This window comes from Arachis stenosperma, chromosome 7 (assembly GCF_014773155.1).
Source record: "Arachis stenosperma cultivar V10309 chromosome 7, arast.V10309.gnm1.PFL2, whole genome shotgun sequence".
NCBI lineage: Eukaryota > Viridiplantae > Streptophyta > Magnoliopsida > Fabales > Fabaceae > Arachis > Arachis stenosperma.
The window spans coordinates 16,909,425-16,934,621 of NC_080383.1; the positions used below are offsets into that span (position 1 = coordinate 16,909,425).

At 38.3% G+C, this 25,197-nt stretch overlaps 1 non-coding gene and 1 pseudogene across 1 annotated transcript; one reads left to right on the forward strand and one right to left on the reverse strand.

Moving 5' to 3' along the window:
• The first annotated feature begins 125 nt into the window (after positions 1–125).
• LOC130939484 (pentatricopeptide repeat-containing protein At3g49710-like) lies at positions 126–23,390 on the forward strand (annotated as a pseudogene).
• LOC130942379 (small nucleolar RNA R71) lies at positions 4,874–4,981 on the reverse strand. The gene has a single exon (XR_009070951.1). It is a non-coding gene; the product is annotated as a small nucleolar RNA R71 (small nucleolar RNA).
• Positions 23,391–25,197: the final 1,807 nt, after the last annotated feature.

Genomic DNA, 25,197 nt, shown 5'->3' on the forward strand with positions numbered 1-25,197 from the left:
TTGTTTGATGATGGATTTTGCGTCGGTTTAGACTATACTACGATTGATTACTTGATAATTTCTATACCGGCAAAAAAAAATTCACTCATCAACTGGTCGTGAACCCATGGCAATTACTAAACCCTCACACCTTCCGGAACCTTCTCAAAATATGCATATCAGAAAGAAACCTTTTAGCAGGGAAAGCCCTTCACGCACTCTTCTTCAAATCCCACAGCAACAACAATGATAACATTACCATATACCTCTCTAACCATTTCACTATTCTCTATTCCAAATGCGGCACTCTCCGCAATGCCCGAAGTGCCTTTGACCTCACTGAGCACCCTAATGTGTTCTCCTACAATGCCATCATCAATGCCTATGGCAAACACTTCCTTCCCCACATTTCCCGCCAGCTGTTCGACCAAATTCCCCAACCAAACCTTGTTTCCTACAACACCCTTATTAGTGCTTACGCTGAGTGTGGCGACTGTGAGGAGGCACTGAGCTTGCTCAGGGAGGTCAGAGAGAAGTGTCTTGCTATCGACGGGTTCACGCTCTCCAGCATCATAGATGCCTGCTGCGGCCATGGTGTGGGGTTGATCAGGCAGCTTCATTGCTTCGTGGTGATGGGTGGGTTTGATTTTTATGCTTCTGTTAACAATGCCATGCTCACGAGTTATAGCAAGGAGGGATTCTTGTGTGAGGCGAAAAGGCTGTTTCATGAGATGGGACTTGGTGGGAGGGATGAGGTTTCTTGGAACTCGATGATTGTGGTGTGCGGCCATGCGGGCAACACCGCAAGGGATCAGAAGCACTGGCACTGTTCTGTGAGATGGTTAGGATGGGATTGGAGGTTGACATGTTCACTATGGCTAGTGTTTTGACTGCCTTTACTTCCCTCAAGGATTTGACAGGGGGGATGCAGTTTTATGCTAAGATGATTAAGAGTGGGTTCCATAGGAATTCTCATGTAGGAAGTGGTTTGATTGACTTCTACTCGAAGTGTGCAGGGGGCATGTTAGAGTGCAGGAAGGTGTTTGAAGAGATTACTGCACCAAATTGGGTTGTATGGAACACAATGATTTTTGGATATTCCTAGAATGAGGACTTATCTGAGGATGCTGATGAGCGGATAATTTATACGCTTTTTGGCATTGTTTTTAGTATGTTTTTAGTATGTTTTAGTTAGTTTTTAGTATATTTTTATTAGTTTTTAGTTAAAATTCACTTTTCTGGACTTTACTATGAGTTTGTGTGTTTTTCTGGGATTTCAGGTATTTTCTGGCTGAAATTGAGGGACCTGAGCAAAAATCTGATTCAGAGGCTGAAAAGGACTGCAGATGCTGTTGGATTCTGACCTCCCTGCACTCAAAGTGGATTTTCTGGAGCTACAGAAGCCCAATTGGTGCGCTCTCAACGGCGTTGGAAAGTAGACATCCTGGGCTTTCCAGCAATGTATAATAGTCCATACTTTGCCCGAGATTTGATGGCCCAAACCGGCGTTCCAAATCAGCTCAAAACTGCCCGGCGTTAAACGCCGGAACTGGCACAAGAATGGGAGTTAAAGGCCCAAACTGGCACAAAAGCTGGCATTTAACTCCAGGAGAAGTCTCTACACGAAAATGCTTCAATGCTCAGCCCAAGCACACACCAAGTGGGTACGAAAGTGGATTTTTATGTCATTTACTCATTTCTGTAAATCCTAGGCTACTAGTTCTCTACATATAGGACCTTTTGCTATTGTATTTTCATCTTTTGATCACTTTGAATCTTTTGATCACTTTAGATCTTTTGATCACTTTAGATCTTTTGATCACGTTTTGGGAGGCTGGCCATTCGGCCATGCCTAGACCTTGTTCTTATGTATTTTCAACGGTGGAGTTTCTACACACCATAGATTAAAGTGTGGAGCTCTGCTGTACCTTGAGTATTAATGCAATTACTATTGTTCTTCTATTCAATTCAGCTTGTTCTTATTCCAAGATATTCATTCGCACTCAAGAACTTGATGAATGTGATGATTATGTGACGTTCATCATCATTCTCACTTATGAACGCGTGCCTGACAACCACCTCCGTTCTACAAGCAAACAAGGCTTGAATGTTTATCTCTTGGATTCCTTAATCGGAATCTTCGTGGTATAAGCTAGAATTGATGGCGGCATTCAAGAGAATCCGGAAGGTCTAAACCTTGTCTGTGGTATTCTGAGTAGGATTCAATGATTGAATGACTGTGACGAGCTTCAAACTCCTGAAGGCTGGGCGTTAGTGACAGACGCAAAAGAATCAATGGATTCTATTCCAACCTGATTGAGAACCGATAGATGATTAGCCGTGCCGTGACAGGGTGCGTTGAACATTTTCACTGAGAGGACGGGACTGTAGCCATTGACAACGGTGATGCCCAACATACAGCTTGCCATGGAAAGGAGTAAGAAGGATTGGATGAAGACAGTAGGAAAGCAGAGAGACGGAAGGGACAAAGCATCTCCATTCGCTTATCTGAAGTTCTCACCAATGAATTACATAAGTATCTCTATCTTTATGCTTTATTCATATATCATTCATAACCATTTGAATCTGCCTGACTAAGATTTACAAGATGACCATAGCTTGCTTCATACCAACAATCTCCGTGGGATCGACCCTTACTCGCGTAAGGTTTATTACTTGGACGACCCAGTGCACTTGCTGGTTAGTTGTGCAAAGTTGTGATAAAGAGTTGAGATTTCAATTGAGCGTACCATGTTGATGGCGCCATTGATGATCACAATTTCGTGCACCAAGTTTTTGGCGCCGTTGCCGGGGATTGTTTCGAGTATGGACAACTGACGGTTCATCTTGTTGCTTAGATTAGGTATTTTTCAGAGTTCTTAAGAATGAATTCTAGTGTTTCAAGGTGATGTTCTTATCATCACCAAAGCTGATTGATTCTCATAAATTTAGCTCTTGAATGTAATGTCCTGCTGAAGCTTGGCTAGCCATGCCTAATTTCTTTATACTGAAGCTTTAGACTAACATTGCATGATTCCTGGAATTCTCATTAAGAATTTTGATACCTTTATTTTCTTTTCCACTTAGTTTTCGAAAAAATCCAAAAAAATTTACAAAATCATAAAAACCAAAAATATTGTATGTTTCTTGTTGAGTCTAGAGTCTCATTTTAAGTTTGGTGTCAATTGCATGTTTCTGTTCTTCTTGCATTCATTCATGTGTCTTCATTAATCTTCAAGTTGTTCTTGATGATTTCATTGCTCTGATCTTTAAATTCTCTTGACTTGAGTGTTTTGTTGTTTCTCATATGCATTCTCATTTTGTTAGTGTCAGTAGTATACAAACTGCTAAGTTTGGTGTCTTGCATGCATTGTTATTTGATTTTAGTTGCATTTTGATTATTCCTCATTATTAAAAATCCAAAAATATTTTTAATTTGTGTCTTTTCAAGTCAATAATACAGAGAATTGAAGATTCAGAACATACAGCAGAGGAATTACACAGAAAAAACTGGGCGTTCAAAACGCCCAGTGAAGAAGAAAAACTGGCGTTTAAACGCCAGCCAGGGTGCCTGGTTGGGCGTTTAACGCCCAAAAGGGTAGTGCTTTGGGCATTAAACGCCAGAATGTGCACCATTCTGGGCATTTAACGCCAGGATGGCACAAGAGGGAAGATTCTGTTTTCAATTCAAACTTTTTTTTCAAGTTTTCAAAATTTTTCAAAATCAAATCTTTTTCAAATCATATCTTTTCAATCAAATCTTTTTCAAAATCAATTTCTTCCCATTTTCAAAAATACTTGCTATCAATTAATGATTTGATTCAACATTTCAAGTATGTTGCCTTTTCTGTTGAGAAAGGTTTAATGTTTGAATCATATCTTTTCTTGTTAGCCAAGTCATTAATTTTTAAAATCAAATCTTTTTAAATTGTTTTTCAAATCATATCTTCTCAATCACATCTTTTTAAAACCATAACTTTTCAATCATATCTTCTTAATCATATCTTTTTCAAAATAGTTTTCAATCATATCTTTTTTATTTCTAATTTCAAAATCTTTTTCAAAAATCACTTAATTTCTTTTCCACTCTTAGTTTTCGAAAATCAATTAAAGTTTTTCAAAATATTTTTAAAATCTTTTACATCATTTTCGAAAATTTCTTCCCATCTTCTCACATCCTTCTATTTATTGACTAACACTATTCCTCAATGAACAATTCGAACTCCATCTCTTTTGATAAGTTCGAATTCTTCTACTTCTTCCTTCTATTTTTCTTTTTCCTCTGACACCTCAAGGAATCTCTATACTGTGACATAGAGGATTTCATATTTTCTTGTTCTCTTCTCTTTCATATGAGCAGGAGCAAAGACAAAAGCATTCTTGTTGAGGCTGACCCTGAACCTAAAAGGACCTTGAAGCGAAAGCTAAGAGAAGCTAAGGCACAACTCTCTGTAGAGGACCTAACAGAAATTTTCAAAGAAGAAGAACCCATGGCAGCCGAAAACAACAACAATGCCAACAATGCAAGGAAGGTGCTGGGAGACTTTACTGCACCTACTCCCGACTTCTATGGAGAAGTATCTCTATCCCTGCCATTGGAGCAAACAACTTTGAGCTTAAGCCTCAATTAGTTTCTCTAATGCAACAGAATTGCAAGTTCCATGGACTTCCATTGGAAGATCCTCATCAGTTTTTAGCTGAATTCTTACAAATCTGTGACACTGTCAAGACTAATGGGGTTGACCCTGAGGTCTACAGACTTATGCTATTCCCTTTTGCTGTAAGAGACAGAGCTAGGATATGGTTGGACTCACAACCTAAAGAAAGCCTGAACTCTTGGGAAAAGCTAGTCAATGCCTTCTTGGCAAAGTTCTTTCCACCTCAAAAATTGAGTAAGCTTAGAGTGGAAGTCCAAACCTTCAGACAGAAGGAAGGAGAATTCCTCTATGAAGCTTGGGAAAGATACAAACAATTAACCAGAAAGTGTCCCTCTGATATGCTTTCTGAATGGAGCATTATAGGTATTTTCTATGATGGTCTGTCTGAACTGTTCAAGATGTCATTGGATAGCTCTGCTGGAAGATCTCTTCATCTAAAGAAGACACCTACAGAAGCTCAAGAACTAATTGAAATGGTTGCAAATAACCAATTCATGTACACTTCTGAAAGGAATCCTGTGAACAGTGGGACAAATCAGAAGAAAGGAGTTCTTGAGATTGATACTCTGAATGCCATATTGGCTCAGAATAAAATATTGACTCAGCAAGTCAATTTGATTTCTCAAAGTCTGTCTGGAATGCAAGATGCACCTGGCAGTACTAAGGATGCTTCATCTGAAGAAGAAGCTTATGATCCTGAGAACCCTTCAATGGAAGAGGTGAATTACATGGGAGAACTCTATGGAAACACCTATAATTCTTCATGGAGAAATCATCCAAATCTCTCATGGAAGGATCAACAGAGACCTCAACAAGGTTTCAACAATAATAATGGCGGAAGAAACAGGTTTAGCAATGGCAAGCCTTTTCCATCATCTTCTCAGCAACAGATAGAGAATTCTAAGCAGAGCCACTCTAACTTAGCAACCATGGTCTCTGATCTAATCAAAACCACTCAAAGTTTTATGACTGAAACAAGGTCCTCCATTAGAAACTTTGAGGCACAAGTGGGTCAGCTAGTAAGAAAGTTACTGAACTCCCTCCTAGTACTCTTCCAAGCAATACAGAAGAGAATCCAAAAGGAGAATGCAAGGCCATTAACATGACCCACATGACCGAATTTGGAGAGGAGAAAGAGGCAGTGAACACCACTGAGGAAGACCTCAATGGACGTCCACTGACCTCCAATGAGTTCCCTAATGAGGAACCCTGGGAATCTGAGGCTCACACTGAGACCATAGAGATTCCATTGGATTTACTTCTGCCATTCATGAGCTCTGATGAGTATTCTTCCTCTGAAGAGGATGAGTATGTCACTGAAGAGCAAGTTGCTAAATACCTTGGAGCAATCATGAAGCTAAATGACAAGTTATTTGGTAATGAGACTTGGGAGAACGAAACTCCTTTGCTCACCAAAGAACTGGATGACTTGTCTAGGCAGAAATTACCTCAAAAGAGACAAGATCCTGGGAAGTTTTCAATACCTTGTACCATAGGCACCATGACCTTTCAGAAGGCTCTGTGTGACTTAGGGTCAAGTGTAAACCTCATGCCTCTCTCTGTAATGGAGAAGCTAGGGATCTTTGAGGTGCAAGCTGCAAGAATCTCACTAGAGATGGCAGACAATTCAAGAAAACAAGCTTATGGACTTGTAGAGGATGTTTTGGTAAAGATTGAAGACCATTACATCCCTGCTGATTTCATAGTCCTAGAGACTGGGAAGTGCATGGATGAATCCATCATCCTTGGCAGACCCTTCCTAGCCACAGCAAAGGCTGTGATTGATGTTGACATAGGTGAACTAATCATTCAAGTGAATAAAGAGTCCTTTGTGTTTAAGGATCAAGGATATCTCTCTGTCACTATGGAGAGGAAGCATGAAGAGCTTCTCTCAAAACAGAGTCAAACAGAGCCCCCACAGTCAAACTCTAAGTTTGGTGTTGGGAGGCCACAACCAACTTCTAAGTTTGGTGTTGAACCCCCACATTCAAACTCTAAGTTTAGAGTTGGGAGGTTCCAACATTGCTCTGAGTATCTGTGAGGCTCCATGAGAGCCCACTGTCAAGCTACTGACATTAAAGAAGCGCTTGTTGGGAGGCAACCCAATGTTATATTTAATCTATTTCCCTTTGTTATTTTATGTTTTCTGTAGGTTGATGATCATGAGAAGTCACAAAATCAATTGAAAAAGCAAAAATAGAATGAAAAATTGAAAGAAAAATAGCACACCCTGGAGAAAGACCTTGCTGGCGTTTAAACGCCAGTAAGGGCAGCAAATGGGCGTTTAACGCCCAGTCTGGCACCATTCTGGGCGTTTAACGCCAAAAAGGGGCACCAGACTGGCGTTAAACGCCAGGAAAGGGTAAGAAGTTGGCGTTAAACGCCAGAAATGGGCACCAGCCCGGTGTTTAACGCCAGAATTGGCACAGAGAGCAATTTTGCTCGCCACTTGGTGCAGGGATGACTTTTTCTTGACACCTCAGGATCTGTGGACCCCACAAGATCCCCACCTACCCCACCACTCTCTCTCTTCTTCACCCATTCACCAATCACCTCAACACCTCTTCCCCAAAAACCTTTCACCTATCAAATCCCATCTTTCTCTTCACCACTCACATCCATCCTTCATAAAACCTCACCTACCTCACCATTCAAATTTAAACCACTTTCCCTCCCAAACCCACCCTCCCATAACCGAACCCTACCCCTCTCTCCACCCCTATATAAACCCATCTTCACTCCCTCATTTTCACACACCCTAAACACTACTTCTCCCCCTTTGGCCGAACCACAAAGCCACCTCCATCTCCTCTATTTCTTCTTCTTCTACTCTCTTCTTTCTTCTTTTGCTCGAGGACGAGCAAACCTTTTAAGTTTGGTGTGGTAAAAGCATTGCTTTTTGTTTTTCCATAACCATTTATGGCATCCAAGGCCGGAGAAACCTCTAGAAAGAGGAAAGGGAAGGCAAAAGCTTTCACCTCCGAGTCATGGGAGATGGAGAGATTCATCTCAAGGGTGCATCAAGACCACTTCTATGAAGTTGTGGCCTTGAAGAAGGTGATCCTCGAGGTCCCTTTCAAACTCAAAAAGAGTGAATATCCGGAGATCCGACATGAGATTCGAAGAAGAGGTTGGGAAGTTCTTACCAACCCTATTCAACAAGTTGGAATCTTAATGGTTCAAGAGTTCTATGCCAATGCATGGATCACCAAGAACCATGATCAAAGTGTGAACCCGGACCCAAAGAATTGGCTTACAATGGTTCGGGGGAAATACTTAGATTTTAGTCCGGAAAATGTAAGGTTGGCATTCAACTTGCCCATGATGCAAGGAGATGAACACCCTTACACTAGAAGGGTCAACTTTGATCAAAGGTTGGACCAAGTCCTCACAGTCATTTGTGAAGAGGGCGCCCAATGGAAGAGAGATTCAAGAGGGAAGCCAGTTCAATTGAGAAGGCATGACCTCAAGCCCGTAGCTAGGGGATGGTTGGAATTTATCCAACGCTCAATCATTCCCACTAGCAACCGGTCCGAAGTTACTATAGACCGGGCCATCATGATTCATAGCATTATGATTGGAGAGGAAGTAGAAGTTCATGAGGTTATAGCCCAAGAACTTTATAAGGTGGCAGACAAGTCCTCTACCTTGGCAAGGTTAGCCTTTCCTCATCTCATTTGTCACCTCTGTTATTCAGTTGGAATTGACATAGAGAGAGACATCCCCATTGATGAGGACAAGTCCATTACTAAGAAAAGGATGGAGCAAACAAGAGATCCCACTCATCATGAAATCCCTGAGATGCCTCAAGGGATGCACTTTCCTCTACAAAACTATTGGGATCAAATCAACACCTCCATAGGAGAATTGAGTTCCAACATGGGACAACTAAGGGTGGAGCACCAAGAACATTCCATCCTCCTCCATGAAATTAGAGAAGATCAAAGAATCATGAGAGAGGAGCAACAAAGACAAGGAAGAGACATTGAGGAGCTCAAACACTCCATAAGATCTTCAAGAGGAAGAACAAGCCGCCATCACTAAGGTGGACCCGTTCTTTAATTTTCTTGTTCTTTATTTTTCTGTTTTTCGAAAAAAAATCATGCTTATGTTTATCTATGTTTGTGTCTTGTGATCATTAGTGTCTTAGTGTCTATGCCTTAAAGTTATGAATGTCCTATGAATCCATCACCTTTCTTAAATGAAAAATGTTCTTAATTGAAAAAGAGAAGAATTGCATGAATTTTGCATTTTATAGCGGATTAATTATTTTGATGTGGTGGCAACACTTTTGTTTTCTGAATGTATGCTTAAACAGTGCATATGTCTTTTGAATTTGTGGTTCATGAATGTTGGCTCTTGAAAGAATGATGAAAAAGGAGACATGTCATTGAGGATCTGAAAAATCATAAAAATAATTCTTGAAGCAAGAAAAGCAATGAATACAAAAAAAAGAGAGAAAAACGAAAAAAATAAAAGAAAAAGAAAAAGAAAAAGAAAAAAAATAATAAAGTTGTGATCCAAGGCAAAAAGAGTGTGCTTAAGAACCCTGGACACCTCTAATTGGGGACTCTAGCAAAGCTGAGTCACAATCTGAAAAGGTTCACCCAATTATGTGTTTGTGGCATGTATGTATCCGGTGGTAATACTGGAAGACAGAGTGCTTTGGGCCACGGCCAAGACTCATAAAGTAGCTGTGTTCAAGAATCATCATACTTAACTAGGAGAATCAATAACACTATCTGGATTCTGAGTTCCTATAGAAGCCAATCATTCTGAATTTCAAAGGATAGAGTGAGATGCCAAAACTATTCAGAGGCAAAAAGCTAAAAGCCCCGCTCATCTAATTAATACTGATCTTCATAGATATTTTTGGAATTCATTGCATATTCTCTTCTTTTTATCTTATTTGATTTTCAGTTGCTTGAGGACAAGCAACAATTTAAGTTTGGTGTTGTGATGAGCGGATAATTTATATGCTTTTTGGCATTATTTTTAGTATGTTTTAGTTAGTTTTTAGTATATTTTTATTAGTTTTTAGTTAAAATTCACTTTTCTGGACTTTACTATGAGTTTGTGTATTTTTCTGTGATTTCAGGTATTTTCTGGCTGAAATTGAGGGACCTGAGCAAAAATCTGATTCAGAGGCTGAAAAGAACTGCAGATGCTGTTGGATTCTGACCTCCCTGCACTCGAAGTGGATTTTCTGGAGCTACAGAAGCCCAATTGGCGCGCTCTCAACGGTGTTGGAAAGTAGACATCCTGGGCTTTCCAGCAATGTATAATAGTTCATACTTTGCCCGAGATTTGATGGCCCAAATTGGCGTTCCAAATCAGCTCAAAACTGCCCGGCGTTAAACGCCGGAACTGGCACAAGAATGGGAGTTAAAGGCCCAAACTGGCACAAAAGCTGGCGTTTAACTCCAAGAGAAGTCTCTACACGAAAATGCTTCAATGCTCAGCCCAAGCACACACCAAGTGGGTCCGGAAGTGGATTTTTATGTCATTTACTCATTTCTGTAAATCCTAGGCTACTAGTTCTCTACATATAGGACCTTTTGCTATTGTATTTTCATCTTTTGATCACTTTGAATCTTTTGATCACTTTAGATCTTTTGATCACTTTAGATCTTTTGATCACGTTTTGGGAGGCTGGCCATTCGGCCATGCCTAGACCTTGTTCTTATGTATTTTCAACGGTGGAGTTTCTACACACCATAGATTAAAGTGTGGAGCTCTGCTGTACCTCGAGTATTAATGCAATTACTATTGTTCTTCTATTCAATTCAGCTTGTTCTTATTCCAAGATATTCATTCGCACTCAAGAACTTGATGAATGTGATGATTATGTGACGTTCATCATCATTCTCACTTATGAACGCGTGCCTGACAACCACCTCCGTTCTACAAGCAAACAAGGCTTGAATGTTTATCTCTTGGATTCCTTAATCGGAATCTTCGTGGTATAAGCTAGAATTGATGGCGGCATTCAAGAGAATCCGGAAGGTCTAAACCTTGTCTGTGGTATTCTGAGTAGGATTCAATGATTGAATGACTGTGACGAGCTTCAAACTCCTGAAGGCTGGGCGTTAGTGACAGTCGCAAAAGAATCAATGGATTCTATTCCAACCTAATTGAGAACCGACAGATGATTAGCCGTGCCGTGACAGGGTGCGTTGAACATTTTCACTGAGAGGACGGGACTGTAGCCACTGACAATGGTGATGCCCAACATACAGCTTGCCATGGAAAGGAGTAAGAAGGATTGGATGAAGACAGTAGGAAAGCAGAGAGATGGAAGGGACAAAGCATCTCCATTCGCTTATCTGAAGTTCTCACCAATGAATTACATAAGTATCTCTATCTTTATGCTTTATTCATATATCATTCATAACCATTTGAATCTGCCTGACTAAGATTTACAAGATGACCATAGCTTGCTTCATACCAACAATCTCCGTGGGATCGACCCTTACTCGCGTAAGGTTTATTACTTGGACGACCCAGTGCACTTGCTGGTTAGTTGTGCGAAGTTGTGATAAAGAGTTGAGATTTCAATTGAGCGTACCATGTTGATGGTGTCATTGATGATCACAATTTCGTGCACCAGATGCCCTCTGTTGTTTTCGCAAGATGCAATGTGGTGGCTTTCGTCCAGATGATTGTAGTTTCGTGTGTGTCGTTAGTGCTTGCTCTAATTTATCTTCCTCCTTGGGAAATCAAGTTTGATGAGTTTGGAAAACTCTAAATTAATATTTGTGATGACTAAACATTATTAATTATATTAATTACAAAATTATTAATTTGATTTTCATTTAACATATGTTAATTAATAATTTTGTGATGCAAGTTTATTATTGGGCCGAAAAATAAAACAAATATTGCAAGCCCAAATCAAAATTTACATTCAGCCTTGTTGAATGTTTCTATATTATATGGCTGAATTGATTATTATGTTACTTGGGCCAAATTGATCCATTATTGCTACAAGCCCAAGTTAAACATATTTTGCTATACACTCCAATGCATGATCCGAAAATAATCCAGCAGGAAAGCAAATGTTGTTATTTGCCTTATGCCTTCCAACGGATCTCAACTTTTGCCATATGATGGATTTCAAATTCACTCAATTTTCATTAATTGTATGGGAACTATGAGAGAGAAACTGTCATTGATTAGATGGCTTGACTTGATGAGACATGCTACCTAAAAGCTAAGTGAAGTAAAAGCAAATCACTTTTCTTAATCAATGTATCAATATCCATTGTTTGCTTTTCTTTTCTTCTCTCTCTCTCTCACTTTCTTCATCTTGTTTCGGTCATTACCAGCAACCATGGAAGCTACACCTACCTACCGAAAAGAAGATGGAGCAAGCAACAAGACCATCTCAATGATGGCAAGAAAAAAAACATAAAGTATGTTGTGGCTAAGATTCTCATTCACTTGTGGTAAGATATTGTGATGAGATCTTGGCTCTTCCATACCAAAAATGGCAGTAAAGATCTCGGCTAGCAAGGAGAAGATCCTTGGAGGTATGGCTTGTCTCTGACTCTGCTCAACCACCACAGGAAGTAGCTAGGGTGGCTACGTGATAGAAGAGGCAGAGATTGGAGCAGATGAAGCTATCATCATCATGAAGCATAAAGGGCCATAAGTTCATCTTAGAGAGCAAGCCAAGGATGGAGTGCTCGTATTGATGAAAAGTGATGACCAAGGAAGAACTAGAGGTATTTGCATGTTGGGTTTTGCATGGGTTACCTCTTCTCTCTTTCTCTGGCCGAACCGGTTATGTGTGAAGGAAAAGAAGTTAAGCTTGGTTTTTGTTTCAACTGTGGAGGCTTTCCCCTTCTATAAAAAAGGTGAACAACCACGGTTTGATTCAAGAAAGAAGAGTGAGAGTGCAAGGCACAGAATTCTCAGAGCTACCTAAGCTAACCGATTTTCTTCTCCTTCAATATATTCTGTTTTGTATTTTTTCTGTTTAATTTTGTCATGTCTTGAGTCTCATGAAAAAAGATAAACAGTGAGGTTTGTATGAAAAAGTCATAGAGCGAAAAAAGGCAGAGAGTGCAAAATTAAAAGAAAAAGCCATAGATGTCCTTAGAGTTCCTTTGTACATCTGTGTTGTGTTTCATGATTCTGTGGGAATCCCTTTGTAAGTTGGGTTAGCACTTTACAGTCTGTAATCAAGAAGATTATAGTGAAATTCTATCATAGTTATGATAGAGATTGGATGTAGGCTGCACTGCACTTAGCAGTTGAACCAGGATATATCTGGGTGTAATTTTCTCTCTCTTATACTCCATTTCTGTTTCTACTGCATAGAAGATAAAACAAAAAATATCTCGTGCCAAGTGACGAGACAAAAAGAAAAGTCTTGTGGCTAGGGACGAGACAAAAATCAAAAAGTCTCCTCAAAGACCAGCAAGTGTAATCAAGTGAAAAGGGGGCTAAGATTCAACCCCCTTTCTCTTAGCCACTGAAAACCATCAATTGGTATCAGAGTTTGGTCTCAAAGAGATCAAGCTTTGCAGCTTGGAGAAAAGATCAGCAGTGGCTCAAATCTAGTGTCCTACAACCTTACAGAATGACAGTCAAGTAACAGACCGCCTCTTTTCAATGGAAAAAACTATACCTATTGGAATGAGAGAATGAAAATCTTTGTGCAAGCAGTAGACTACAGGCTTTGGAAGATCATCCTAGAGGGTCCTCAGTTTTCAACTAACACAAGTGCTGAAGGAGTAGTCACTCTTAAACCAGAAGCAAGCTGGACTATGAAAGATAGAAAGAAGGTGGAGCTCAATGCCAAGACTGTAAATCTACTCAACTGTGCTATCAGCTTCGAGAAATACCGACGGGTATCACGATACACAATGGCAAAGAAAATCTGGGACAAATTGTAAATCATTCATGAAGGAACCACCATTGTGAAGAAGACTCGGATAGACATGTTAAACAGAGAGTATGAAATGTTTGCAATGAAGGAAGAAGAATCCATTGATGGACTGTTTGAACGGTTCAACACCATCGTTGTTGGCTTGGATGCTATGAGAATAACACATTCTTCTTCTGTGCTTGTGAGAAGAGTGTTGAGATGTCTCACTAAAGAGTGGAAAACAAAAGCTTTAATTATTTCTGAGAACAGTAGCCTTGATTCCATGACATGTGATGATTTGAGAGGAAACCTTCTTGCTTTTGAAAACACTTACTTGAAAAAAGAGTCAAAAAAGAAAGGAATTGCTTTTTCTTCTGTAACTAACCCCCTGGATGATGAATCCAGTGATAACTCCTCTGAAAATGAATTTGTGTTGTTTGCCAAAAAATTCAGAAAAATGGTGAAATTCAAAGGCAAAGGCAGCAGCTCAAGGAAAATGAAGAAAGACCTTAGCAAAATAATTTGTTACAACTGCAAGAAAATGGGGCACTTCAAATCTGAATGTCCCAAGTTAAAGAAGGAGGAGAAGCCAATAAGAGGAAAGAAGAAGGGACTAATAGCTTCATGGAAAGATTTGGAAAATGACTCAAATGATGATGATGAGAAATCCGAGACCAAGTCACAACCATGTCTCATGGCAGATCACATAGATCAGGTAGTCTTTCACAACCCTAACACTGAAGATATTCATCTTATGATAGACCACCTTTCTGGAAAAATAAGATGTTTTCTACTTGATAACCATGACCTTAAACAACAAATTATCATTCTTAAAACTGAAAATGGTTTTCTCAAGAAAAAGCTAAGAGAGGCCGAAACTGCCTGTGATCTTATTGAAGAAAATAAGCAGTTAAAAGCCCAACTTAGAAGTTGTGAAAGTAACCATTCTGTTGTTGCATATGTAAATTATTTTAAGAAAAATGAAGAGTTGCTGAAAAAGATTAAAAATCTGAAAAATGACTTAGCCAAGTTTACTCAAAGTTCTGAAAATTTAAATCAAATATTGGCTAGTCAAAAACCACTTTTGATAAAGCTGGTTTGGGGTTTTACAAATCTGATGAGAAACCTTCTTTTGAAAATAAAGCTTCATCTTCTAATGATACAAGGTTTCAAGATCCAACCTACTTTAACAAAACAACAACTCCAAGGTTTTGTAGGCTATGCAACCGAAACAGTCATTTTCCCATTCAATATTTTTTTGGTGAAAGAATGATTGGTGATAAAGTTTACAAAGTTGTTTTTAATTACAATGGTTTGGGACATAGGAGATGGTTTAACGTGAAAGGATCCAAGAAGATTTGGATACCTAAGGTCACTTGAGCTCATTTTGTAGGTATGCCTAGCGTCCAAGAGGAAGAAAAATATGTGGTACATGGACAGCGGATGCTCTAGGCACATGACCGGAAAGACAACCTTCTTCATAAAGCTTGATGAATATGATGGAGGACTTGTCACTTTTGGTAATGATGGTAAAGGAAAGATAGTGGCCGTTGAAAAAGTTGGTAAAAGCTTTTCATCTTGTATAAATGATGTTCTTCTTGTAAATGGTTTGAAACATAATTTACTTAGTGTAAGCCAATTGTGTGATTTAGTATTTGAAGTTATTTTTAGAAAGTTTGTGTGTTTGGTTGTTTGTGAGAAAACTGGGGATATTCTTTTTGAAGCTAAAAGATGCAACAATGTGTATGGATTAACTCTTGAGGACTTGAAAGAACAAAATGTAACATGCTTTACCTCTTTTGAATCTGAAAAATGGCTATGGCATAGAAAGTTGGGTCATGCTAGCATGTACCAAATTTCTAAGCTAGTAAAGAAAAATCTGGTTAGAGGAATTACCAAAATCAATTTTGATAAGGATCTTACTTGTGAGGCTTGTCAATTAGGCAAACAAGTTAAATCTTCTTTTAAACCAAAAGATGGAATTTCAACCAAAAGGCCATTAGAGATGTTACACATTGATCTTTTTGGTCCAACAAGAACTCAAAGTTTAGGAGAAAAATACTATGGTTTGGTAGTGGTGGATGATTACTCTAGATTCAGTTGGGTATTTTTTCTTGCTCATAAAAATGATACTTTTCATGCTTTTTCAAACCTTTGCAAGAAAATTCAAAATGAAAAAGATTTAAAAGTGGCACATTTGAGAAGTGATCACGGAAAAGAATTTAAAAACCAACACTTTGAAAAATTTTGTGATGACTTTGGAATTACTCATAATTTTTCATGCCCTAGAACACCTCAACAAAATGGGGTTGTTGAAAGAAGGAATAGAAGCCTTCAAGAGATGACTAGGGCTATGTTATGTGAGAATGAGGTTCCTAAATTTCTATGGGCTGAAGCTATAAACACAGCATGTTATATTTTGAATAGGACCATTATTAGAAAAGGGTTAAAGAAAACTCCTTATGAGCTATGGAAAGGAACCCCTCCAAATCTTAAGTATTTCCATGTTTTTCGATGCAAGTGTTTTGTGCTTAATAACAAAGAAAATCTTGGCAAATTTGATCCAAAATCATATGAGGGCATGTTTGTTGGATACTCCACTACTAGCAAAGCCTATAGAATTTACCTCAAAGATCATAGAACTATAGAGAAATCCATACATGTTACTTTTTGTGATTCTAATTTAATTTTCAGTGCTGTGATAGATAATAATTCAGATTGTGAAGAAGCTGGAACAAGCAAAGAAAATCCCAAGTCTGCCCAAAATGAAGAATTTGCCAGTCCAGTTTTGTCTCGTCAGAATGTAGGAGACATTTCCATTTTGTCTCCTGAGCCAGCAAGAGAAACCGAAACAGTGAGACCCACAAAAGTTCATCAAAGCTCAACACCACAAAGGAAGCCTAGAGAATGAAAGTCTATAAGGGGCTATCCTTATGACTTTATCATTGGAGACCCTTCTCAAGGTGTGACCACAAGGTCCTCAACCAAAAGGCAATCCGAACCAAACAATTTTGCACTCTTATCACAATTGGAGCCCAACAATGTCAAACAAGCTCTTGAAAATCCATCATGGGTGAAAGCCATGCAAGAGGAGCTTGCACAATTTGACAAGAATGAGGTTTGGACACTAGTACCTCATCCGGATGGTAAGAAAGTTACGGGTACTAAGTGGGTGCTTAAAAATAAACTTGGTGAGAATGGACAAGTTGTTCGTAACAAGGCTAGATTAGTGACCCAAGGTTACTATCAAGAAGAGGGTATAGATTTTGATGAATCTTTTGCTCCGGTAGCTAAAATGGAAGCAATTAGGTTGCTTCTTGCCTATGCTGCCCATAAGGGTTTTAAAATATTTCAAATGGATGTTAAATGTGCTTTCCTTAATGGCTTTATTGATAGAGAAGTGTATGTGGCTCAACCTCCCGATTTTGAACATAAGGATTTTCCAAATCATATTTTCAAACTCTCTAAGGCTCTTTATGGTCTTAGACAAGCTCCAAGAGCTTGGTATGAAAGGCTTAGTGCCTTCCTATTAGAAAATCATTTTCAAAGGGGTGCCACGGACACAACTTTATTCATTAAAGCATCTAATGATGATATTCTCCTAGTTCAAGTTTATGTGGATGACATTGTGTTTGGATCGGCCAATGAGTCCTTGTGTGAAGAATTTGAAAAACTCATGACTAGTGAGTTTGAGATGAGTTTAATGGGAGAGCTTACTTTCTTTCTTGGCCTCCAAATTAAACAAACTCCTAGTAGTACCTTTATTCACCAAGGAAAGTATGCAAAAGAACTTATCAAAAAGTTTGGCCTAGAAAACTCTAAACCAATGGAAACACCAATACATCCAAACACTAAACTTGAAAAGGATGATGATGGCAAAGATGTGGATGAAACACGGTATAGAAGAATGATTGGTTCACTAATGTATCTTACCTCCTCTAGACTGGATATTGTTCAAAGTGTGGGTGTATGTTCAAGGTTTCAATCTCACTCAAAAGAATTCCACCTTTCGGCTGTTAAGCGTATCATTAGATACATTAAGGGAACTAGTGATTATGGATTATGGTATCCAAAATCTAATGATTTTTGTGTAGTAGAATTTTGTGATGCAGATTATGCGGGAGATAGAGTGGATAGACGAAGTACATCCGGCATGTGTTGCTTCCTTGGAAGCTCACTTAACATGTGGTCAAGCAAAAAACAAGCAACCGTAGCCCTATCCACAGCTGAAGCTGAATATATCTCTGCATCTGCATGTTGCTCACAATTAATTTGGTTAAAAACGCAGTTGGAAGATTACAAATCAATAGTATACCATTATTTTGTGATAACATAAGTGCTATAAATATTTCAAAAAATTCTGTTTTGCACTCAAGAACAAAGCACATTGAGATCAAATATCATTTTATTAGAGAACATGTGCAAAAGGGTACTATTGATATTCAATTTGTGAAATCTGAAGACTAACTTGCTGACATTTTTACAAAACCCCTCTGAGAAGACAGATTTTGTTCATTAAGAAAAAGTTTGGGAATGGTTGATCTTGTTTTTGTTGATAATTTGTGAAATTCTGATTCTGTTCAGTTCTGTCTCGTAGGAATGGACGAGATAAAAATAAAAGTGTTGGAAGGGATGTGATCAAGGGGGAGGCTACGCAGAATTTAAGTTCTGTGGGCCCTACCAAATATCTTCAACCCCATCATGACCGTTTTGTTAGTTTCTCATTTTTTTTGAAAATCACAATCTCCTTGTGGTCTTATCAAATCTTGTTGAAAGAAGCATAGTGTCAAATCAAATCTTTCCTTTCAACTAATCCCTTGATTTAAGGAAATCACTTTTTTAAATTCTCGGAAACCACTCTGGTTGATAACCGCGCCCTTGATGGTCATTAACTTCCTCCACTATCTCTTTCAAATCAGTATTTAATGCCTCTCTAACCTCCCTCCACTCACCTCACCCTTCGGCCTACTCTTCAACTTACATATCCACTCCACTTCTTCATCTTCTCTTTCACTTCCAACCAAACAGACCAAAATCATGCACATTAAGGTGATTGCTCAAAAAAGTTCAAGAAAAAGTGGGAAGAACAAAGAGCCAAGCATTGAAGTAGGAGAAAATCACTCACTTCCACCAGTCCATCACCGTCGCACTCACCACCAAAAAGAACCACACCCGGAAGCAGTGCTCAGAAGTCTAAACGGTTTGCCTTGAATGACACCAAGGAGCCAGCGAACTTGGAGACATGGGATTTCAAGAAAAAGCTCCAAAAATCACATTCTCACTATGATCCATCTAGGTTCGACTCTTGTGCATCCTATGAATTCCACAATGAAGTTATGAAAAAGCGTCATCTCTGCGCTACTTAACTCGTCAATCTTAACTCACTCACCAACAAAGGAATCCATGTCTCTTCTCTGTTTGACAACCTTCGATGGACACCACTGCTTCACATCCAAAAACCAGTTTACCCCGGTTTGGTCCGTGAGTTCTATGCCAACATGCGACTTATGAATGGCATCATTCACTCCTATGTGAAGGGAGTTCACATAATTCTTGATGCTGCAATCTTTGGGATGGCTCTAGGCTACAAAGAAAAGGGACCAAGGGCATACATGACCAAAAAATGGGATTTACAGATTGAGATCACTTACCAGATGGCTTTAAATCAAACCTGCAAAAGTCTCTCTAGAATGGATAGCATGAATCCAACTCTCAAAGAACTTGGTCCAGATAAGACAATTCTCCTTTACAAACTCATATCTCATGTTCTCATACCACAAAGTGGTTCACGCCACCGGATAACAGTTTCTGATTTTCTTGTTCTTTTTGCTCTTGTTACTTCTTCTCAAATTTTCTTTGCATACCTTATGATAAGGCATATGTGGAAATCTGTAAAGGATACCAAAAAGGCTAGTCTTCCATATGGCATGTTTCTCACCAGTATTTTTGAGTATTTTGAAGTTGATTTAACAAATGAAGCTGTTGAGAATAAGGTTTCAGTCATTAAGGGAGGATGAGTTACAAGGAGGATAACGCTGGAAAATCTTGAGGACAAGTTGGGTGTTGCCAGTGAAAAAGGCGCTGAAGAATCTGATCTCTCTGATGATTAATTACTATTTTCTTTATTTTGATATTGGCATACTTAGGCTCAATTTGATACTTTGTTTTGTTGGGATGGATATTGTTAGTACTATAACTCTGTGATACTTTGTGGATACTCTTTGGGTTATATTTTGCATACTCTGTTTTCTATGTCACAATCTTTTTGCAGGTGCCCCTTTGATGACAAAAAGGGGAGAATAAATATTGAAAATTGAAACTGAAAAATAGGGGATGAAATTCTCTTTTGAGAATTCATGATCATCCGTGTTAAAAGGACTCACCTAATGCTTGATAATGCATACTAATAATGCTTGGTTGATTATAATTGTGATGCATTTGTTTTGATATTATGGCTGCCTGGTTGTTAATTGGTTCTTGTGATAGTTTTATCTTGATGAATATGCTTGCTACTAGTGGAATAGGAATATTCTGATTCATCTTGGTAAACATGTTTACTGAATACTTTATTTTTGGCAATTCCTTTAAGCATTAGGTATGAAAATAAATGTTGAAAATTGCTGTGATCATGCTGTGGCTAAAAATATTTTTTTACCATAAGTATGTTGCTCTGATTTGAATGGAAAATATTTTAAACAGTAATTTATTTTCAAAGAATTTTTTTGTTGATCATAGTTTGAGCAGAAAATCAATTTATGATAACAAATGAGTTTTGATTATCAATCCAACTCTGCTCATAAATCAAGCATTCAAGATTTCAAAATTAATATGTTGAATAACATTGTTACTTTAAGCTTGATTAAAACTGTTACAAGTTAGTGCTTTCCTTGGTAAAAATGGCCTATATTAAGGGGGAGTCATGTGACAATTTGAAAGGAGGAGAAATTCAAAAATTCAAAGGGAGTATTCTTTACTCAATCTTAAATTTCTTTCCATTTCAATTTTAATAATGTTTGTCATCAAGGGAAAGATTGATGAGTTTGGAAAACTCTAAATTAATATTTGTGATGACTAAACATTATTAATTATATTAATTACAAAATAATTAATTTGATTTTCATTTAACATATGTTAATTAATAATTTTGTGATGCAGGTTTATTATTGGGCCGAAAAATAAAACAAATGTTGCAAGCCCAAATCAAAATTTACATTCAGCCTTGTTGAATGTTTCTATATTATATGGCTGAATTGATTGTTATGTTACTTGGGCCAAATTGATCAATTATTGCTACAAGCCCAAGTTAAACATATTTTGCTATACACTCCAATGCATGATCCGAAAATAATTCATCAGAAAAGCAAATTTTGTTATTTGCCTTATGCCTTCCAACGGATCTCAACTTTTGCCATATGATGGATTTCAAATTTACTCAATTTTCATTAATTGCATGAGAACTATGAAAGAGAAACTGTCATTGATTAGATGGCTTGACTTGATGAGGCATGCTACCTAAAAGTTAAGGGAAGTAAAAGCAAATCACTTTTCTTAATCAATGTATCAATATCCATTGTTTGCTTTTCTTTTCTTCTCTCTCTCTCTCTCTCACTTTCTTCATCTTGTTTCGGTCATTATTCAGCAACCATGGAAGCTACACACCTACCCACCAAAAAGAAGATGGAGCAAGCAACAAGACCATCTCAATGATGGCAAGAAAAAAAAAATATAAAGTATGCTGTGGCTAAGATTCTCATTCACTTGTGGTAAGATATTGTGAAGAGATCTTGGCTCCTCCATACCAAAAAACGGAAGTAAAGATCTCGGCCAGCAAGGAGAAGATCCTTGGAGGGATGGCTTGTCTCTGACTCTGCTCAACCACCACAGGAAGTAGCTATGGTGGCTACGTGATGGAAGAGGCAGAGATTGGAGCAGATGAAGCTATCATCATCATGAAGCATCAAGGGCCAGAAGTTCATCTTGGAGAGCAAGCTAAGGATGGAGCGCTCGGATTGATGAAAAGTGATGACAAAGGAAGAACTAGAGGTATTTGCATGTTTGATTTTGCATGGGTTACCTCTTCTCTCTCTCTGGCCGAACCGGTTATGTGTGAAGGAAAAGAAGTTAAGCTTGGTTTTTGTTTCAACTGTGGAGGCTTCCCCCTTCTATAAAAAGGGTGAACAGCCACGGTTTGATTCAAGAAAAAAGAGTGAGAGTGCAAGGCACAGAATTCTCAAAGCTACATAAACTAACAGATTTTATTCTCCTTCAATGTATTCTATTTTGTATTTTTTCTGTTTAATTTTGTCATGTCTTGAGTCTCATGGAAAAAGGCAAACAGTGAGGTTTGTATGAAAAAGCCATAGAGCGGAAAAAGAGAGAGAGTGCAAAATTAAAAGAAAAAGCCATAGATGTCCTTAGAGTTCCTTTATACATCTGTGTTGTGTTTCATGATTATGTGGAAATCTCCTTGTAAGTTGGGTTAGCACTTTACAGTCTGTAATCAAAAAGATTATAGTGAAATTCCATCATAGTTGTGATGGAGACTGGATGTAGGCTGCACTGCACTTAACAGCTGAACCAGGATATATCTGGGTGTAATTTTCTCTCTTTTCTACTCCATTTCTATTTCTACTGCATAGGAGATAAAACAAAAAATATCTCGTGCCAAGTGATGAGACAAAAAGAAAAGTCTCGTGGCTAAGGACGAGACAAAAATAAAAAAGTCTCCTCAAAGACCAGCAAGTGTAATCAAGTGAAAATGGGGCTAAGATTCAACCCCCTTCTCTTAGCTACTGAAAACCATCAAGGTTCATGCATTAACAATCAAATCCGATATCCTTTATAATCGTGTTTCGATGAATACTGTTCTTGTTGCAATGTACTCTAAATGTGGGAATCTTCAGGATGCGAGAAAGATATTTGATACTATGCCAGAACACAACACAGTATCACTGAATTCAATGATAGCAGGTTATGCACAACATGGTCTTGAGGCTGAGTCACTACGGCTTGTTGAACTGATGCTGCAAAAGGATATTGCCCCAAATAACATAACCTTCATATCTGTTCTTTCTGCATGCGCACACACAGGGAAAGTTGAGGAAGGTCAGAAATATTTCAATATGATGAAGGAGAAGTTTGGGTTTGAACCAGAGGCAGAACATTATTCTTGCATGATAGATCTTTTGGGGCGTGCTGGCAAACTCAAGGAAGCCGAGAAGATTATTGAGACGATGCCATTTAATGCTGGCTCTATTGAATGGGCTGCTTTACTCGGAGAATGTAAGAAACATGGAAATGTGGATCTAGCAGTGAAAGCAGCCAGTGAGTTCCTCCGGATTGAACCTTATAGTGCTGTTCCATATGTCGTACTTTCTAATATGTATGCCAGTGCTGGCAGATGGGAAGAGGCTGCGACACTTAAGAAGCTGATGCGTGAAAGAGGAGTGAAGAAGACACCGGGTTGTAGTTGGATTGAGATAGATAAGAAAGTGCATGTCTTTGTGGCTGAAGATACTTCACATCCAATGATAAAAAAGATTCATGAGTATTTGGGAGAGATGTTAAAGAAGATGAAACAAGCAGGTTATGTTCCTGATATAAGATGGGCATTGATGAAAGATGAAGCAGCAGTAGCAACAGAAGAGAAGGAAAGAAAGTTATTGTATCACAGCAAGAAACTGGCTGTTGCATTTGGCTTGATCAATACTGAAGAAGGGGTGCCAATACTGGTTGTGAAGAACCTAAGAATTTGTGATGATTGCCACAATGCCATAAAAATTATTTCCGCCATTTCTGGTAGGGAAATCATCGTTAGAGACACTCACAGGTTTCATTGCTTTAAAGAAGGACAATGTTCGTGCAGAGATTATTGGTGATAATATTTCAAAGGTGCTAGACTGCTACTTCACTGGGAATTTGAGTTGCGCTACCATGACTTATAGATCTACTAAGCAACCAAGGCTAAACTGAATGTCTGCAGAGCCTACTTGCAGAATCCTACTAAAGAGTTAGTTTGAACTGATTTCTCTTGTGAATTCAGAGCTATGTAGATCTTGCTAAGTGAGAATCCTGAAGATTTGATGATCATTACATGTTCTATCAGCCCACTTGGGAGTCAATCTAGCTCTGGCTGCAGGAAGCCAATGCATCATAAGACATAACACTGCATGAAACATTATAAGGTTTTGAACTCTTGCTTTGTTATATCAGTTATTGTCTTAAATATTTCACCCCCTTTGTTGTTTCAGATACTGTATGCACCCTACATATAGAGTCTTCAAATACAAATTCTGCCATAAGAATATAAGTTAAAAAAAAACACATTGCCTTGGTTTAACAAATTCATCTTAAAGCTTGGTCACTGAATTTGATAATTGCAGGTTGGACACAAGATGGTCTTGAAGCTGAACTACGACAGCTTCTCAAACTGATGCTGCAAAAGGATAGTCTCCCAAAACAAAACCTTCATATATGTTCATGCATGCTTGATTTTCGCTACTTTTGCATGTCATGTTCCTTTTTGGCATTTCTGTTTGTTTTAGGTGTTTTTCCTTTTTGGAATTGGTCCACAATTTTTATGAGTCAGCACTTTTCCATTTTTTTAATTAATTTGACAAAGATAGCATAGTTAGGACTTGATTATAGCATGAGTTTTAGATTTGATTTATATCTTGTGTTTGATTATAGTTGGGGTTTCATTTTTATTTTCTGTTTCTTTTTTATTTTTATTTTTAGAAGGGATGGTGATCACTGGTCATCTAAACCTACATAACTTGTGTGTTTTTGTTTGCTGCTGAATTTATGTAGTTGCTTTAAATTGCTTGATGAGCTGGGTTACTAATGCCATTTTTTATTGATTCGTATTTTTCTTCCTCTTAAACAAATGTTGTTTTGGTTTATTGTTGCATTGGACTCCATCTTTTTGTTATATATTATTGGAGTATTTTGTTTGTTTAATCAGGCTTGTCCAAATCCTTGTTTAGTTCTAAATGTGGGTGTGCTACAATATTTTGGTTATATATTGTTGGATTATAGTATGAGTTCTGCAAGATCAAGAAAAAGTTGTTGTTGTTATTATTGTTTTTTACCTTGAGGAAGAATATGAAGATTAATTGGTGAGTAAACTACCATTTGTACCTATGAAAGTTGAAAACGCTAACAAATCTACCCACAAGAGACGAAAACTACCAAATGTATCCATCAATCATGAGTTTCGCGGACGAAACTAACCAATCTATATTCCGGCGTTGACTCCGTCAGTAACACTCCCTACGTGGCACTTCACGGCGTGACATGGCTTGGGGGCTGCTCACGTGGATATTATAATTACAATTAGTTAAAAAAAAATTTCATTTTGAATTTTTTTTTGAAATAGAAAGGGATATTAGAAATGAACAGTATGCAAAGGTTTTCCATCTTCGCGCGTTTCAGAAAACAAAGGGTAGAGACCTAGGAAGAAACTGTTCATCTTCACCACTCATAGAAAACCTCCCAGGCCGACGATAATCTCCATATTGAAGAGAGGGTGCTTGTTGGTGTGGATCGTTTCAGCGGGTGGAGTTGCGTGGTGTCATCCATAGGTAAGTAGTAACTGTTGATCTCTATGTCATGGTTTTCTTGTTTTCGATGCATGGTTGTGGAAACTGGGTTTTCATTAGGGTGTGCTTGTAGTTGCTATGATTT